The 18,424-nt window shown below is 55.3% G+C and overlaps 1 long non-coding RNA gene across 16 annotated transcripts in view; it reads right to left on the bottom strand.

The window, feature by feature from the left end:
• LOC146080668 (uncharacterized) overlaps window positions 1-18,424 on the bottom strand; it is a 121,560-nt gene that overhangs the window by 89,414 nt on the left and 13,722 nt on the right. For 9 of the 16 annotated variants that reach the window (XR_014474941.1, XR_014474939.1, XR_014474940.1 and 6 more), the window contains one exon: window positions 13,446-13,559. This is a non-coding gene — a long non-coding RNA (uncharacterized LOC146080668). The remainder of the gene's footprint in view (window positions 1-13,445; window positions 13,560-18,424) is intronic. The other 7 variants (XR_014474934.1, XR_014474935.1, XR_014474936.1 and 4 more) reach the window with 1 other exon arrangement.

Genomic DNA, 18,424 nt, shown 5'->3' with positions numbered 1-18,424 from the left:
CCCTGCACCAACCCACTCTCATCCTGCAGCCTCCACCCCCCTTCACCAACTCTCTCACCCTGCATTCTCCTCGTCCCTTCACCAACCCCATTTCACCCAGCATTTTCCCTAACCCTGTACCAATTCCCTCTAACCTTGCATTCTCCTCCCCACCTTGACCAACACCCTCTGTCACTGCATTTTCTCCCAACCTGCACCAACCCCCTCTCACCCTATACCAACTCACTCTCACCGTGTCTTCCCTCACCCTGCATCCTATGCCCACCTGCACCAACCCACTCTCACCCTGCATTCTCCACCCCCCCTTCACCAACCCTCTCTCACCCTGCATTCTCCGCTTCCTTTCACCAACCCCATTTCACCCAGTATTATCCCTCACCCTGCCCCAACCCCCTCTAACCCTGCATTCTCCGCCCCCCTTCACCAACCCCTTCACACCCGACACCAACCCACTCTCACATGTGTCTTCTTTCACCCTGCATCCCATGCCCCCCTGCATCATCACCCTCTCACCCTGCATCCTCACCCCCCTTCACCAAACCCCTATTGCCCTGCACCAACCCTTTCTCACCCGGCATCCTCTGCCTCCCTGCACCAACCCCTGTCACCCTGTTTCCCATATCACCCTGCATCTTCTCTCCCTGCACAAACCCCTTCTCGCCCTGTGCCAACCCCCTCTCTCCTTGCATCCTCTGCCACCCTGCATAAATCACCTCTCACCCTGCGTACTCCACCCCCTTCACCAACCCCCTCTCACCCTGCACCAACCCCATCTCACCTTGAGTCTTCCCTAATCCTGTGTTGTCTCAACCTGCACCAACCCTCTCTAACCCTGCTTCCCATGCCCCCCTGCACCAACCCTCTCACACCCTGCATCCTCCGCCCCCCTTTACCAAACCCCCTTGCAGCAACCCCCTCTCACCCTGCATCATCCCTCAACCTGGACCAACCCCCTCTCACCCTACACCAACCCCCTCTCACCCTGCGTTCTCTACCCCTTCATCAACCCCCTCACCTTGCACCAACCCACTTTCACCCTGTGTCTTCCCTCACCCTGTGTCCTCTCACCCTGTACCAATCCTCTCAAACCCTGCATCCCATGCCCGCTTTCACCAACCCCTCTCACCCAGCATTTTCCCTCACCCTACACCAACTAACTCTCAACCTGCATCCTCCGCGCCCCCCCTCTGCACAAACCCCATTTCACCGTGTCCTCCGCCCCCTCTCACACTGCATCTTCTCTCACCCTGCACCAACCCCCTCTCACCCTGCAACAACCCCTGCTCCCCCTACACCAACCCCCTCTCACCCTATGTCCTCCGTCTCCTTCACTTACCCGCTCTCACACTCCACCAACCCACTCCCTGAACCAACCCCCTCTCACCCTACACCACCCCAATCTCCCCCTGTGTCCTCCCTCACTCTGCACCAACCCTCTCTAACCCTGCATTCCACGCCCCCATGCACCAACCCCCCCTCTCACCCTGCATCTTCCCTCACCCTGCACCAACCTCCATCTCACCCCGAGTCTTCCCTCATCCTGTGTCCTCTCACCCTGCATCATCCACCCCTCTTCACCAAACCCCTCTCACCCTGCACCAACCCTCCCTCACCCTGCATACTCTGCCCCCCTGCACCAACCCTCTCTCACCCTGCATTCTCCGCTTCCCTTCACCAACCCCATCTTACCAAGCATTTTCCCTCACACTGCACCAACCCTCTCTCATCCTGCACCAACCCCCCATCTCACCCTCATCTCACCCTGAGTCTTTCCTTATCCTGTATACTCTCACTCTGCATCAACCCCCTCACCCTGCGTCCTCTGCTTCCCTTCACCAGCCCCTTCTCACCCAGCATTTTCCCTAACCCTGCCTCAACCCCCTCTCACCCTACATTCTCCGCCCACCCTACACCAACCCACTCTCACCTTGCTCCAATCCTATCTAACCTTGCATACCACGCCCCCCTGCACCAACAAACTCTCACCCTGCATCCTCCACCCCCCCTTCACCAAACCCCTCTCACCCTGCATCCTCTGCCCCCCTGCACCAACCCCCTTATTACCCTGCATCCTCCACCCCCTTCACCAAACCCCTCTCACTCTGCATCAACCCCCTCAAACTGCGTACTACGATTCCCTTCACCAACCCAATCTCACCCCGTGTCCTCTCACCCTACACCAACCCACTTTCATCCTGTGTCTTCCCTCACACTGTGTCCTCTCACCCAGCACCAACCCTCTCAACCCTGCATCCCATGCCCCCCTGCACCAACCCACTCTCACCCTGCATCCTCCACCCCCCTTCACCAACCCTCTCTCACCCTGCATTCTCCTCGTCCCTTCACCAACCCCATTTCACCCAGCATTTTCCCTAACCCTGTACCAATTCCCTCTAACCTTGCATTCTCCTCCCCACCTTGACCAACACCCTCTGTCACTGCATTTTCTCCCAACCTGCACCAACCCCCTCTCACCCTATACCAACTCACTCTCACCGTGTCTTCCCTCACCCTGTGTCCTCTCACCCTGCATCCTATGCCCACCTGCACCAACCCACTCTCACCCTGCATCCTCCACCCCCCCTTCACCAACCCTCTCTCACCCTGCATTCTCCGCTTCCTTTCACCAACCCCATTTCACCCAGCATTTTCCCTCACCCTGCCCCAACCCCCTCTAACCCTGCATTCTCCGCCCCCCTTCACCAACCCCTTCACACCAGACACCAACCCACTCTCACCCTGTGTCTTCTTTCACCCTGCATCCCACGCCCCCCTGCATCATCCCCCTCTCACCCTGCATCCTCACCCCCCTTCACCAAACCCCTATTGCCCTGCACCAACCCTTTCTCACCCGGCATCCTCTGCCTCCCTGCACCAACCCTTGTCACCCTGTTTCCCATATCACCCTGCATCTTCTCTCCCTGCACAAACCCCTTCTCGCCCTGTGCCAACCCCCTCTCTCCTTGCATCCTCTGCCACCCTGCATAAATCACCTCTAACCCTGCGTACTCCACCCCCTTCACCAACCCCCTCTCACCCTGCACCAACCCCATCTCACCTTGAATCTTCCCTAATCCTGTGTTGTCTCAACCTGCACCAACCCTCTCTAACCCTGCCTCCCATGCCCCCCTGCACCAACCCTCTCACACCCTGCATCCTGCGCCCCCCTTTACCATACCCCCTTGCAGCAACCCCATCTCACCCTACACCAACCCAATCTCACCCTGTATCTTCGCTCACCCCGTGTCCTCTCACCCCGCACCAACCTTCTCTAGCCCTGCATCCCACGCCCCCTGCACCAACCCCCTCTAACCCTGCATCCTCCACCCCCCTTCACTAACCACCTCTCACCCTACATCTTCCCTCACCCTGCACCAATCCTCTCTCACCCTGCGTCCTCCGCCCTCCTGCACCACCCTCTTTCACCCTGTATCCCGCCTCACCCTGCATCTTCTCTCCCTGCACCAACTCCTTCTTGCCCTGTGCCAATCCACTCTCCTCTTGTGTCCTCCGTCACCCTGCATCCATCGCTACCCTGCACCATGCCATCTCACTCCGCATATTCTCTCACCCTGCACCCCCCTCTTACCCTGTCTTGTCTCACCCTGCATCTTCTTACTCTGCACCACCCCCTCTCACCTGTGTCGTCTCTCACCATGCGTCAACCCACTTTCATCCAGTATCCTCTATCCCTGCACCAAATCCATCTCACCCTGCACCAACCCCATCTCACCCTGCGCCAACCCCCTCTCACCATGTGTTCTCCGCCCCCTTCACCAACTCCTTCACAGCCTGCACCAACCCTCTCTCACCCGGAGTCTTCCCTCATCATGTGTATTCTCACCCTGCACCAACCACTTCAATATGCGTCCTCCTCCCCCATTCACCAACCCCATCTCACCCAGCATTTTTCCTCACCCTGCACCAACCCCCTCTCCCTGCGTTCTCCGCTCATCTGTGCCAATCCCCTCTCACCATGCATCTTCCCTCATCCTGCACCAACCCTCTCTCACCAGGGGCGAAATGTAATAGGGTGCGATTTTTGGACGAGTTCCAAACTCGCCAGAAATCGCACCTTTAAAAATCGCGTTTTGTGCCGCGAATTCGCATATGTAATGAGATGCGAATTAGCGGCAAAAAATGCGATTTGCCGCGATTTGCCGCGATTTTTAGTCATGAAAATGTGCGCATTTTCAGTCATGAAAATGTGCGCATTTTCATTAATGCGATTTTGTGCAAAAAAAAAAAAGTTTAAAAAAAACGGCGTGGGGTCCCCCCTCCTAAGCATAACCAGCCCCGGGCTCATTGAGCCGGACCTGGTTCCAAAAATACGGGGGGACAAAAAGCATAGGGGTCCCCCGTATTTCTGAAACCAGCCCCGGACTCTTGGACCGGTCCTGGTTCCAAAAATACGGGGGACAAAAAATCTGGGGGTCCCCCGTATTTTGAAACCAGCACCGGGCTCCAACAGCCCGCGGTGTCATGCCACAGCCGGGGGACACTTTTTATACAAGGTCCCCCGGCCGAAACATGAGCACCGTGGCTGGTCAGCCTTAGACGGGGTACCTGGAGGAGTGGGGACCCCCCCAATAAAGGGGTCCCCCCCCCCCCAGGCTTCACCCGTCCAGGGCTGAAGCCCGGGGCTGTCACCGGCGTCCGTGGCCAGTGGACGCCGGCCTGATAGGGTTAAATCCATCATACATATCATTACATTGCTTTTTACCGGCGAACTACAAGTGCCAGCAGACCTCCCCCGCATGCTGGGACTTGGAGAACCACAAGTCTCAGCATGCGGGGCATTAATGGGCCCGCTGGGACTTGTAGTCCACCTGTAAAAAGAATGTTTATAAAAAACACACACACAGAGAAGTAAAAGTTTATTACACACACACACCTCACTTTTACACCAGCGTTACTTACCAATCCTGGATCCAGCGCTGGTCTGGCTGCTTTACAGCCGGCTCCCCCCGAACTGACAGGCAGCGGGGAGAACCGGCTTTCTCCGTTGCTTCTAACAGCTTCTGTAGCGCTGTCCGAGTGCTACAGAGGCTGAGAGCGTGATTGGCTGAGCTACAGTATGCGTCTCCATGGAGACGCATAGCTCAGCCAATCAGGACTGAGCTATGCGTCTCCATGGAGACGCATACTGTAGCTCAGCCAATCACGCTCTCAGCCTCTGTAGCACTCGGACAGCGCTACAGAAGCTGTTAGAAGCAACGGAGAAAGCCGGTTCTCCCCGCTGCCTGTCAGTTCGGGGGGAGCCGGCTGTAAAGCAGCCAGACCAGCGCTGGATCCAGGATTGGTAAGTAACGCTGGTGTAAAAGTGAGGTGTGTGTGTGTAATAAACTTTTACTTCTCTGTGTGTGTGTTTTTTATAAACATTCTTTTTACAGGTGGACTACAAGTCCCAGCGGGCCCATTAATGCCCCGCATGCTGGGACTTGTGGTTCTCCAAGTCCCAGCATGCGGGGGAGGTCTGCTGGCACTTGTAGTTCGCCGGTAAAAAGCAATGTAATGATATGTATGATGGATTTAACCCTATCAGGCCGGCGTCCACTGGCCACGGACGCCGGTGACAGCCCCGGGCTTCAGCCCTGGACGGGTGAAGCCTGGGGGGGGGGGACCCCTTTATTGGGGGGGTCCCCACTCCTCCAGGTACCCCGTCTAAGGCTGACCAGCCACGGTGCTCATGTTTCGGCCGGGGGACCTTGTATAAAAAGTGTCCCCCGGCTGTGGCATGACACCGCGGGCTGTTGGAGCCCGGTGCTGGTTTCAAAATACGGGGGACCCCCAGATTTTTTGTCCCCCGTATTTTTGGAACCAGGACCGGTCCAAGAGTCCGGGGCTGGTTTCAGAAATACGGGGGACCCCTATGCTTTTTGTCCCCCCCGTATTTTTGGAACCAGGTCCGGCTCAATGAGCCCGGGGCTGGTTATGCTTAGGAGGGGGGACCCCACGCCGTTTTTTTTTTATAAAAACACTTTTACACATTTTTATTAACAGAACCATGCACAGATCTCAATGATCTGTGCATGGTTCTGTCAAATTCGCCTGTCAGAACCTGGTCTATTTTTTTTGCGATTTTGGTAACATTTACCAAAAAATCGCACCCTATTACATTTGCGAGTTGTATACTTTATAATGGGAAAACATCTGGATGCGAATTGAAATGTGACTAAAAATCGCACTTCTAAAAGTGCGATTTCGCGGTAAAAAGTGCGATTTTTTACCGCGATTTTTAACCTATTAAATGTGCGATTTTCGGAAAATGTGCGATTTCGGCCGTTTTTTGACCAAAAATCGCACATGTCTAAAAATCGCACCCTATTACATTTCGCCCCCTGCGTCCTCTGCACCACCCATTCTCACCCTGCACCTTCTCTCCCTGCACCAACTCCTCCATCACCCTGCATTCACTCGACACCCTGCACCACACCATCTCCTCCCCCTGCATCTTCTCACCCTACAATGCCCACCTCTCTCCCTGCAAACTCCAGGACCTAAATTGATCAAGCTATAAACATAATGTAAGGAAGAGAGTCTATAGCAAACATACCATACACCAACCCACTCTCTCCCTATGTCTTCCATCACCCCATGTCCTCTCACCCTGCACGTACACTCTCTAACCGTGCATCCCACGCCCCCTTGCACCAACCCTTCACCCTGCATCCTTCACCCCCCTTCACAAAATCCCTCTCATCCTGCACCAACCTCTTCTCTCACCATGCATCCTCTAGCCCCCTGCACCAACCACCTATCACCCTGCGTCCTCCACCCCTCTCACCCTGCATCTTCCCTGACCCTGCACCATCCCACTTTCATCCTTCACCGTTTCCTCACACCCAGCACCAACCCTCTCACACCCTGCATCCCATGCCCCCCTGCACCAACCCTCTCTCACCCTGCATTCTCCACCCCCCTTCACCAACCCCATTTATCCCAGCATTTTCACTCACCCTCCACAACCCCCCTCTAACCTAGCATTCTCCGCCCCCCTTCACCAACCCCCTCACACCCGACACCAACCCACTCTCACTCTGTGTCTTCTTTCACCCTGCATCCCACGCCCCCCTGCATCAACCCCCTCTCACCCTGCATCCTAACCCCCCTTCACCAAACCCCTATTGCCCTGCACCAACCCTTTCTCACCCGGCATCCTCTGCCTCCCTGCACCAACTCCTGTCACACTGTTTCCCATATCACCCTGCATCTTCTCTATCTGCACAAACCCCTTCTCGCCCTGTGCCAACCCCCTCTCTCCTTGCATCCTCTGCCACCCTGCATAAATCACCTCTCACCCTGCGTACTCCACCCCCTTCACCAACCCCCTCTCACCCTGCACCAACCCCATCTCACCTTGAGTCTTCCCTAATCCTGTGTTGTCTCAACCTGCACCAACCCTCTCTAACCCTGCTTCCCATGCCCCCCTGCACCAACCCTCTCACACCCTGCATCCTCCGCCCCCCTTTACCAAACCCCCTTGCAGCAACCCCCTCTCACCCTGCATCATCCCTCAACCTGCACCAACCCCCTCTCACCCTACACCAATCCAATCTCACCCTGTATCTTCGCTCACCCCGTGTCCTCTCACCCCGCACCAACCTTCTCTGCCCTGCATCCCACGCCCCCTGCACAACCCCCTCTAACCCTGCATCCTCCACCCCCCTTCACTAACCACCTCTCACCCTACATCTTCCCTCACCCTGCACCAATCCTCTCTCACCCTGCGTCCTCCGCCCTCCTGCACCACCCTCTTTCACCCTGCATCCCGCCTCACCCTGCATCTTCTCTCCCTGCACCAACTCCTTCTTGCCCTGTGCCAATCGACTCTCCTCTTGTGTCCTCCGTCACCCTGCATCCATCGCTACCCTGCACCATGCCATCTCACTCCGCATATTCTCTCACCCTGCACCCCCCTCTTACCCTGTCTTGTCTCACCCTGCATCTTCTTACTCTGCACCACCCCCTCTCACCCGGTTTCGTCTCTCACCATGCGTCAACCCACTCTCACCCAGTATCCTCTATCCCTGCACCAAATCCATCTCACCCTGCACCAACCCCATCTCACCCTGCACCAACCCCCTCTCACCATGTGTTCTCCGCCCCCTTCACCAACTCCTTAACAGCCTGCACCAACCCTCTCTCACCCGGGGCGAAATGTAATAGGGTGCGATTTTTGGACGAGTTCCAAACTCGCCAGAAATCTCACCTTTAAAAATCGTGTTTTTGGACGCTAAATCGCATATGTAATGAGATGCGAATTAGCGGCAAAAAATGCGATTTGCCGCGATTTCGGGCGTTTTAAAGTCATGAAAATGTGCGCATTTTCAGTCATGAAAATGTGCGCATTTTCAGTCCTGAAAATGTGCGCATTTTCATATATGCGATTTTGGTTTAAAAAAAACGGCATGCGGTCCCCCCCCTAAGCATAACCAGCCCCGGGCTCAAAAAGCAGGTGCTGGTATAATAAAATCAAAGGAGCAATCAAGTTGGGGTTCCCTGGATTTTATAAAACCAGCACCAAGGTCCGGCGCTGGTTCCCAAAATACGGGGGACAAAATGACTAGGGGTCCCCCGTATTTTAAGAATCAGCACCAGACCCAACCAGCCAGCAGGGTAATGCCACAGACGGGGGACACTTATTATATAAGGTCCCGCGGCCAAAGCATTAACCCCCTGGCTGGTCAGCATGGGCAGGGGTCCTGGGGAAGTGGGGACCCCCCCAAAGAAGGGGTCCCCCCCCTCCAGGACTTACCAGCCCATGCTGAAAGTCCGGGGCTGTCCCCGATGCCCCTGGGCGGTGGGCATCGGGCTGATGTAAAGTGTAAAAAATAGAAGTAAAACTATTGTCTTATGCTGAAGAACTATGAGTCCCAGCAAGCCTACCCCGCATGCTGGGACTTGGAGAACCACAAGTCCCAGCATGCGGGGCATTAAAGGGCCCGCTGGTACTTGTAGTTCCATAGTACAAGAAATAGTTAAATAAAACACACTGACACCCTGAAAAATAAAAGTTTAATACATACACAGCCCACACACACTGATACTTACCTACCTTGAGCCCTTAGGTCGGTTCCTGGATCCTGGGTCCGGGCTCCAGGGCAGAAGAGTTCGGTTCCGGGGCCTTGGTCCTGGTTCCGGGGCTGGTCCTGGGGTTCCGGGGCTCCTGGGCTGAAGAATCCGGGGTCCAGGATCAGAAGTAGTCCACAGGGGTACCTGAGGAAGGAAATCCTACTCACCTGGTCCCCGGCGACGACATCGGCATCCTCTCCAGCAGACACGCTGCTCCCGGCTGCTGTGGTACCCGCTCTCGGACTGGAGAGGCGCAGAGATTTTCATCTTCCGCGCCTTTCCTCCGGATGATTCTATTGGCCGCCTAGCGGCCAATCAGGTGCCGACTTTCTCGGCTCCTGATTGGCCGCCAGGCGGCCAATTAAATCATTATGAGGAGAGGCGCGGAAGATGAAACATCTCTGCGCCTCTTCAGTCCGAGAGCGTGTACCACAGCAGCCGGGAGCAGCGCGTCTGCCGGAGAGGATGCCGATGTCGTCGCCGGGGACCAGGTGAGTAGGATTTCCTTCCTCAGGTACCCCTGTGGACTACTTCGGATCCTGGACCCCAGATTCTTCAGCCCAGGAGCCCCGGAACCCCAGGACCAGCCCCGGAACCAGGACCAAGGCCCCGGAACCGGACTCTTCTGCCCTGGAGCCCCGGAGCTCGGACCCAGGATCCAGGGACCGACCTACGGGCTCAAGGTAGGTAAGTATCAGTGTGTGTGGGCTGTGTATGTATTAAACTTTTATTTTTCAGGGTGTCAGTGTGTTTTATTTAACTATTTCTTGTACTATGGAACTACAAGTACCAGCGGGCCCTTTAATGCCCCGCATGCTGGGACTTGTGGTTCTCCAAGTCCCAGCATGCGGGGTAGGCTTGCTGGGACTCATAGTTCTTCAGCATAAGACAATAGTTTTACTTCTATTTTTTACACTTTACATCAGCCCGATGCCCACCGCCCAGGGGCATCGGGGACAGCCCCGGACTTTCAGCATGGGCTTGTAAATCCTGGAGGGGGGGGGACCCCTTCTTTGGGGGGGTCCCCACTTCCCCAGGACCCCTGCCCATGCTGACCAGCCAGGGGGTTAATGCTTTGGCCGCGGGACCTTATATAATAAGTGTCCCCCGGCTGTGGCATTACCCTGCTGGCTGGTTGGGTCTGGTGCTGTTTCTTAAAATACAGGGGACCCCTAGTCATTTTGTCCCCCGTATTTTGGGAACCAGCGCCAGACCTTGAGCCTGGTGCTGGTTTTATAAAATCCAGGGAACCCCAACTTGATTGTTCCTTTGATTTTATTATACCAGCACCGGCTTTTTGAGCCCGGGGCTGGTTATGCTTAGGGGGGGACCGCACGCCGTTTTTTCTTTTTCTTTTTTGTTTTAACTATTTTTTTTACAACAGAAGCATGCACAGATCTCAATGATCTGTGCATGTTTCTGTAAAAATCGCCAGCAAGAAGCTGGTCTATTTTTTTGCGGGTTTTGGTAAGTTCCCATATGCGACTTTAGAACTCGCATCCTATTACATATGCGAGTTCTATAGTTTCCTATGGGAAAACATCTGGATGCGATTTTCAGTGTGACTGAAAATCGCATCTTTTAAATGTGCGAATTCACGGGAAAAAATGCGCTTTTTCCCGCGATTCGCACCCTATTACATGTGCCATTTTAAGAAAAATTGCGATTTTGGCCGTTTTTCATCAAAAATCGCAAAAGTCTAAAAAACCCACCTATTACATTTCGCCCCCGGAGTCTTCCCTCATCATGTGTATTCTCACCCTGCACCAACCACTTCAATATGCGTCCTCCTCCCCCATTCACCAACCCCATCTCACCCAGCATTTTCCCTCACCCTGCACCAACCCCCTCTCCCTGCGTTCTCCGCTCATCTGTGCCAATCCCCTCTCACCATGCATCTTCCCTCATCCTGCACCAACCCACTCTCGCCCTGCGTCCTCTGCACCACCCATTCTCACCCTGCACCTTCTCTCCCTGCACCAACTCCTCCATCACCCTGCATCCACTCGCCACCCTGCACCACACCATCTCCTCCCCCTGCATCTTCTCACCCTACAATGCCCACCTCTCTCCCTGCAAACTCCAGGACCTAAATTGATCAAGCTATAAACATAATGTAAGGAAGAGAGTCTATAGCAAACATACCATACACCAACCCACTCTCTCCCTATGTCTTCCATCACCCCATGTCCTCTCACCCTGCACCAACACTCTCTAACCGTGCATCCCACGCCCCCTTGCACCAACCCCCTCACCCTGCATCCTTCACCCCCCTTCACAAAATCCCTCTCACCCTGCACCAACCTCTTCTCTCACCATGCATCCTCTAGCCCCCTGCACCAACCACCTATCACCCTGCGTCCTCCACCCCCTCTCACCCTGCATCTTCCCTGACCCTGCACCAACCCACTTTCATCCTTCACCGTTTCCTCACACCCCCTACCAACCCTCTCACACCCTGCATCCCATGCCCACCTGCACCAACCCTCTCTCACCCTGCATTCTCCACCCCCCTTCACTAACCCTATTTATCCCAGCATTTTCACTCACCCTCCACCAACCCCCTCTAACCTAGCATTCTCCGCCCCCCTTCACCAACCCCCTCACACCCGACACCAACCCACTCTCACCCTGTGTCTTCTTTCACCCTGCATCCCACGCCCCCCTGCATCAACCCCCTCTCACCCTGCATCCTAACCCCCTTTCACCAAACCCCTATTGCCCTGCACCAACCCTTTCTCACCCGGCATCCTCTGCCTCCCTGCACCAACCCCTGTCACCCTGTTACCCATATCACCCTACATCTTCTCTCCGTGCACAAACCCCTTCTCGCCCTGTGCCAACCCCCTCTCTCCTTGCATCTCACCCAGCATTTTTCCTCACACTGCACCAACCACCTCTCCTCCACACCCCCTGCACCAACCCTCTTTCACCCTATGTCCTCTACCCTCTCTAACCCTGCACCAACCCACTCTCACCCTGTGTCTTCCCTCAACCTGCACCAACCCTCTCTGACCCTGCATCCTCCACCCCCCTTCACCAAACCCCTATCACCCTCCACCAACCCTCTTCACCCTGCATCCTCTGCCCCCCCTGAACCAACTCCCTCTCATGCTGCAAGAATCCCCTCTCACCCTACACCAACCCAATCTCACCCTGTGTCTTCCCTCACCCTTTGTCCTCTCACCCTGCACCAACCCTCTCTAACCCTGCATTCCACGACCCCTTGCAGCAACCCCCTCTCACCCTGCATCATCCCTCAACCTGCACCAACTCCCTCTCATCCTACACCAACCCAATCTCACCCTGGGTCTTCCCTCACCCTTGTCCTCTCACCCCGCACCAAGCTCTCTAGCCCTGCATCCCACGCCCCCCTGCGCCAACCCCCTCTAACCCTGCATCCTCCACCCCCCTTCACTAACCACCTCTCACCCTACATCTTCCCTCACCCTGCACCAATCCTCTCTCACCCTGCGTCCTCCTGCACCAACCTCTTTCACCCTGTATCCCGCCTCACCCTGCATCTTCTCTCCCTGCACCAACTCCTTCTTGCCCTGTGCCAATCCACTCTCCTCGTGTCCTCCTTCACCCTGCATCCATCGCTACCCTGCACCATGCCATCTCACTCCGCATAGTCTCTCACCCTGCACACCCCTCTTACCCTGTCTTGTCTCACCCTGCATCTTCTTACTCTGCACCACCCCCTCTCACCCAGTGTTGTCTCTCACCATGCGTCAACCCATTCTCACCCAGTATCCTCTATCCCTGCACCAACCCCATCTCACCCTGCACCAACCCCCTCTCACCCTGTGTCCTCCGTCCCCCTGCATAAACCCCTTCTCACCATGTGTTCTCCGACCTCCTTCACCAACTCCTTCACAGCCTGCACCAACCCTCTCTCACCCGGAGTCTTCCCTCATCATGTGTATTCTCACCCTGCACCAACCACTTCACCATGCGTCCTCCTCCCCCTTCACCAACCCCATCTCACCCAGCATTTTCCCTCACCCTGCACCAACCCCCTCTCCATGCGTTCTCCGCTCATCTGTGCCAATCCCCTCTCACCATGCATCTTCCCTCATCCTGCACCAACCCACTCTCGCCCTGCGTCCTCTGCACCACCCATTCTCACCCTGCACCTTCTCTCCCTGCACCAACTCCTCCATCACACTGCATCCACCGCCACCCTGCACCACGCCATCTAATCCCCCTGCATCTTCTCACCCTACAATGCCAACCTCTCTCCCTGCAAACTCCAGGACCTAAATTAATCAAGCTATAAACATAATGTATGGAAGAGAGTCTATAGCAAACATACATATTTGATAAATATGCATGTATGCCAGTAAGATATTATCGCGCCTCCTTACCTGTTGTTTGTAGCTGCTCCTGCCGTTGGACCTTTAGAATATGACATCACAGTATTCCAGAGATATAGCTGGCTAAGTTGTTGACATTACAATTCCTTTGAGGAGAAGTCCGACCTGAAAAAAATAGAAAAGGGGCGCGATAATATGTTCATGACATACATGCATATTTATTTTTACTGTCTTACATCTCTCTCATCCCTGCATCGTCCCTCACCGTGCGTCTTCCATGCCACCCTGCGTCCTCCCTCATCCTAAATCACCACCCTCCCACCCTGCATCTTCCCCCACTCTGCAACCCCCACCCCTCATCCTGCATCTTCCCTCATCCAGTGCCCTCTAACCCTGCACCAATCCCCTCTAACCCTGCATCCTCCGACCCCCTGCACCAATCCCTTCTCACCCTGTTTCCTCCGCCCCCTCTCACCATGCATCTTCCCTCACTCTCAACCAAACCCCTCTAACCATACACCAACCCACTCTCACCCTGTGACCATTCACCCTGCACAAACCCTATCTAACCCTGCATCCCATGCCCTCCTGAACCAACCCCCTCTCACCCTGCATACTCCACCTCCATTCAACAAACCCCTCACCCTGCATCATTCACCCCCTTCACAAAATCCCTCTCACCTGCACCAACCCTCTCTCACCCTGCAGTCTCTGCCCACGCTGCACCAACCCCCTCTCACCCTACATCTTCCCTCACCCTGCACCAACCCACTTTCATCCTTTGTCTTCCCTCACCCTGTGTCCTCTCACCCAGCACCAATCCTCTCAAACCCTGCATTCTATGCCCCCCTGTACCAACCCACTCTCACCCTGCATCCTCCACCCCCCCTACACCAACCCTCTCTCACCCTGCATTCTCCACTTCCCTTCACCAACCCCATCTCACCCAGCATTTTTCCTCACCCTGTACCAACCCCCTCTAACCCTGCATTCTCCGCCCCCTTTCACCAACCCCCTCACACCCTACACCAACCCACTCTCACCCTGTGTCTTCTCTCACCCTGCATCCCACGCCCCCTGCATCAACCCCCTCTACCCCTTCATTTTTCCGCCCCCCTTGACCAACCCCCTAAACCCAGCATTTTCCCTCAACCTGCACCAACCCCCTCTCACCCTACAACAACCCACTCTCACCGTATCTTCCCTCACCCTGTGTCCTCTCACCCTACACCAACCCTCTCAAACCCTGCATCCTATGCCCCCCTGCACCAACCCACTCTCATCCTGCATCCTCCACCCCCCTTCACCAACTCTCTCACCCTGCATTCTCTGCTTCCCTTCACCAACCCCATCTCACCCAGCATTTCCCTCACCCTACAGCAACCCCCTCTAAACCTGCATTCTCCGCCCCCCTTCACCAACCCCCTAACACCCTACACCAACCCACTCTCACCCTGCATCCCACGCCCCCCTGCATCAACCCCCTCTCACCTTGCATCCTCAGCCCCACTTCACCAAACCCCTATTGCCCTGCACCAACCCCTTCTCACCCTGCATTCTCTGCCTCCCAGAACCAACCCCTGTCACCCTGTTTCCCATATCACCCTGCATCTTCTCTCTCTGCACAAACCCCTTCTCGCCCTGTGCCAACCCCCTCTCTCCTTGCATCCGCTGCCACCCTGCTTAAACCACCTCTCACCCTGCGTACTCCACCGCTTCATCAACCCCCTCTCACCCTGCAAAAAACCCCATCTCACCGAGTCTTCACTCATCCTGTGTCCTCTCACCTTGCACCAACCCTCTCTAACCCTGCTTCCCATGCCCCCCTGCACCAACCCGCTCTAACCCTGCATCCTCCACCCCCCTTCACCAAACCCCTCTCACCCTGCACCAACCCTCCCGCACCCTGCATACTCTGCGCCCCCTCACCCACCTTCTCTCACCCTGCATTCTCCGCTTCCCTTCACCAACCCCATCTTACCCAGCATTTTCCCTCACACTGCACCAACCCTTTTTCACCCTGCACCAACCCTCCATCTCACCCTGAGTCTTTCCTCATCCTGTATACTCTCACTCTGCATCAACCCCCTCACCCTGCATCCTTTGCTACCCTTCACCAGCCCCTTCTCACCCAGCATTTTCCCTCACCCTGCCCCAACCCCCTCTCACCCTACATCCTCCGCCCCCCCTACACCAACCCACTCTCACCTTGTTCCAACCCTCTCTAATCCTGCAAACCACGCCCTCCTGCACCAACAAACTCTCACCCTGCATCCTCCCCCCCCCCCCCCCATTACCAAACCCCTCTCACCCTGCATACTTTGCCCCCCTGCACCAACTCCCTTTCTTTTTTTTAAACATTCAATTTTTATTGCAAGAAGTTTCGTCTGAAAGACACTTTGTATGGGGGGGGGGGGGGGTACAGAAAGGAAAAGGGAGGGGAGGGAACATGTACAAAAGAGAGATACAAGAAATAATTGCATCAAACTGCTTATATGATAACAGTCATATTTACACAAATGAATATCTCTGAAATAAGATAAGAACATACCAATATTTAAATTAATTAAGGTGCTGTCTGACTAGGGGTAAAAAAGGTGACACTATACAATACGAGTCTAAAGGCTGTTGGAGCTGGAGGCTAGAGCCGATACCTCAATAGTGTCACTCAACAAATTTGAGATGCCCACGTTGTCGCAGTAAAGGGATCAGCCAAACCATTTAATCAGAATTGAGTTTTGCGTGCAGGAGTATTTTGCTCTGGTAGTTTCAAAAGTATAATGTTTGTGGATTTTTTTACGAATGGAGTCTACGGTCGGAATGGCATCTGATTTCCATAATTTAGCAATCATGGCTTTGGTGGCCACCAACCCCCTTTCAACCTGCATCAACCCCCTCAACCTGCGTACTACGATTCCCTTCACCAACCCCCTCTCACCCTGCATCCTTCACCCCCCTTTACGAAATACCTCTCACCCTGTACAAACCCCCTTTCACCCTGCGTCCTCCACCCCCTTCATCAACCCCCTCTCACCCTGCATCTTCCCTCACCCTACACCAACCCACTTTCATCCTGTGTCTTCCCTCACCCTGTGTCCTGTCACCCAGCACCAACCCTCTCAAACCCTGCATCCCATGCCCCCCTGCACCAACCAACTCTCACCCTGCATCCTCCACCCCCCTTCACCAACCCTCTCTCACCCTGCATTCTCCACTTCCCTTCACTAACCCCATCTCATCCAGCATTTTCCCTCACCCTGCACCAACCCCCTCTAACCCTGGATTATCCACCCCCCTTCACCAACCCCCTCACACCCGACACCAACCCACTCTCACCCTGTGTCTTCTTTCACCCTGCATCCCATGCCCCCCTGCATCAACCCAATCTCACAATGCATCCTCATCCCCCTTCACCAAACCCCTATAGCCCTGCACCAACCCTTTCCCACCCGGTATCCTCCGCCTCCCTGCACCAACCCCTGTCACCCTGTTTCCCATATCACCCTGCATATTCTATCCCTGTACAAACCCCTTCTCGCCCTGTGCCAACCCCCTCTCTCCTTGCATCCTCTGCCACCCTGCATAAACCACCACTCACCCTGCGTACTCCACCCCCTTCACCAACCCCCTCTCACTCTGCACCAAACCCATCTCACCTTGAGTCTTCCCTAATCCTGTGTCCTCTCACCATGCACCAACCCTCTCTAACCCTGCTTCCCATGCCCCCCTGCACCAACCCTCTCACACCCTGTATCCTCCGCCCCCCCTTCACCAAACCCCTCTCATCCTGCACCAATCCTCTCTCACCCTGCATACTCCGCCCCCTGCACCAAACCCCTCTCACCCTTCACCAACCCCATCTCACCCTGCATCCTCTGCCCCCCTGCACCAACCCCCTCTCACCCTATGTCCTCCTCCGCCCTTCACTTACCCCCTCTCACCCTGCATCAACCCCCTCTCACCCTACAACAACCCAATCTCAAACTGTGTCTTCCCTCACCCTGCACCAACCCTCTCTAACCCTGCATTCCACACACCCCTGCACCAACCCCCTCTCACCCTGCACCAACCCCTGCTCACCATACACCAACCCACTCTCTCCCTATGTCTTCCATCACCCCTTGTCCTCTCACCCTGCACCAACCCTCTCTAACCCTGCATCCTTCACCCCCCTTCACGAAATCCCTCTCACCCTGCACCAACCTTCTCTCACCCTGCAACCTCTAACCGCCTGCACCAATCCCCTATCACCCTGCGTCCTCCACCCCCTTCACGAAATCCCTCTCACCCTGCACCAACCTTCTCTCACCCTGTAACCTCTAACCGCCTGCACCAATCCCCTATCACCCTGCGTCCTCCACCCCCTCTCACCCTGTATCTTCCCTGACCCTTCACCAACCCACTTTCATCCTGTGTCTTCCCTCACCCTGTTTCCTCACACCCAGCACCAACCCTCTCAAACCCTGCATCCCATGCCCCCCTTCACCAACCCTCTCTCACCCTGCATTCTCCTCGTCCCTTCACCAACCCCATTTCACCCAGCATTTTCCCTCACCCTGTATCAACCCCCTCTAACCCTGCATTCTCCTCCCCCCTTCACCAACCCCCTCACACCCTACACCAACCCACTCTCACCCTGTGTCTTCTCTCACCCTGCATCCCATGCCCCCCTGCATCAACTCCCTCTCACCTTGCATCCTCAGTCCCCCTTCACCAAACCCCTATTGCCCTGCACCAACCCCTTCTCACCCTGCATCCTCTGCCTCCCTGCGGAATCGGTACATCTGTCAGAATGAACTTAGGTCTACAGTCATTAGGTCGACCCCACTAGGTCGAATGGCAGGAAAGTCGACCTGACTTAAGGTCGACATGGGCCAAGGTCGACATGACTTTAGGTCGAATTTGCATAAAGGTCGACATGAGGAAGGTCGACTGGTCATAAGGTCGACATGGGTTTTTCACTGTTTTTTTATCCGAATGTCGACACAGTCGACATGGACACAGTTGGCAATGAGAATCGGACCCTCGCA

Source organism: Crinia signifera, chromosome 5 (assembly GCF_055691185.1).
Source record: "Crinia signifera chromosome 5, ASM5569118v1, whole genome shotgun sequence".
Classification (NCBI taxonomy): domain Eukaryota; kingdom Metazoa; phylum Chordata; class Amphibia; order Anura; family Myobatrachidae; genus Crinia; species Crinia signifera.
Note: the sequence above shows the minus strand (reverse complement) of the source record. Positions and strands in the feature narration are given on the sequence as shown.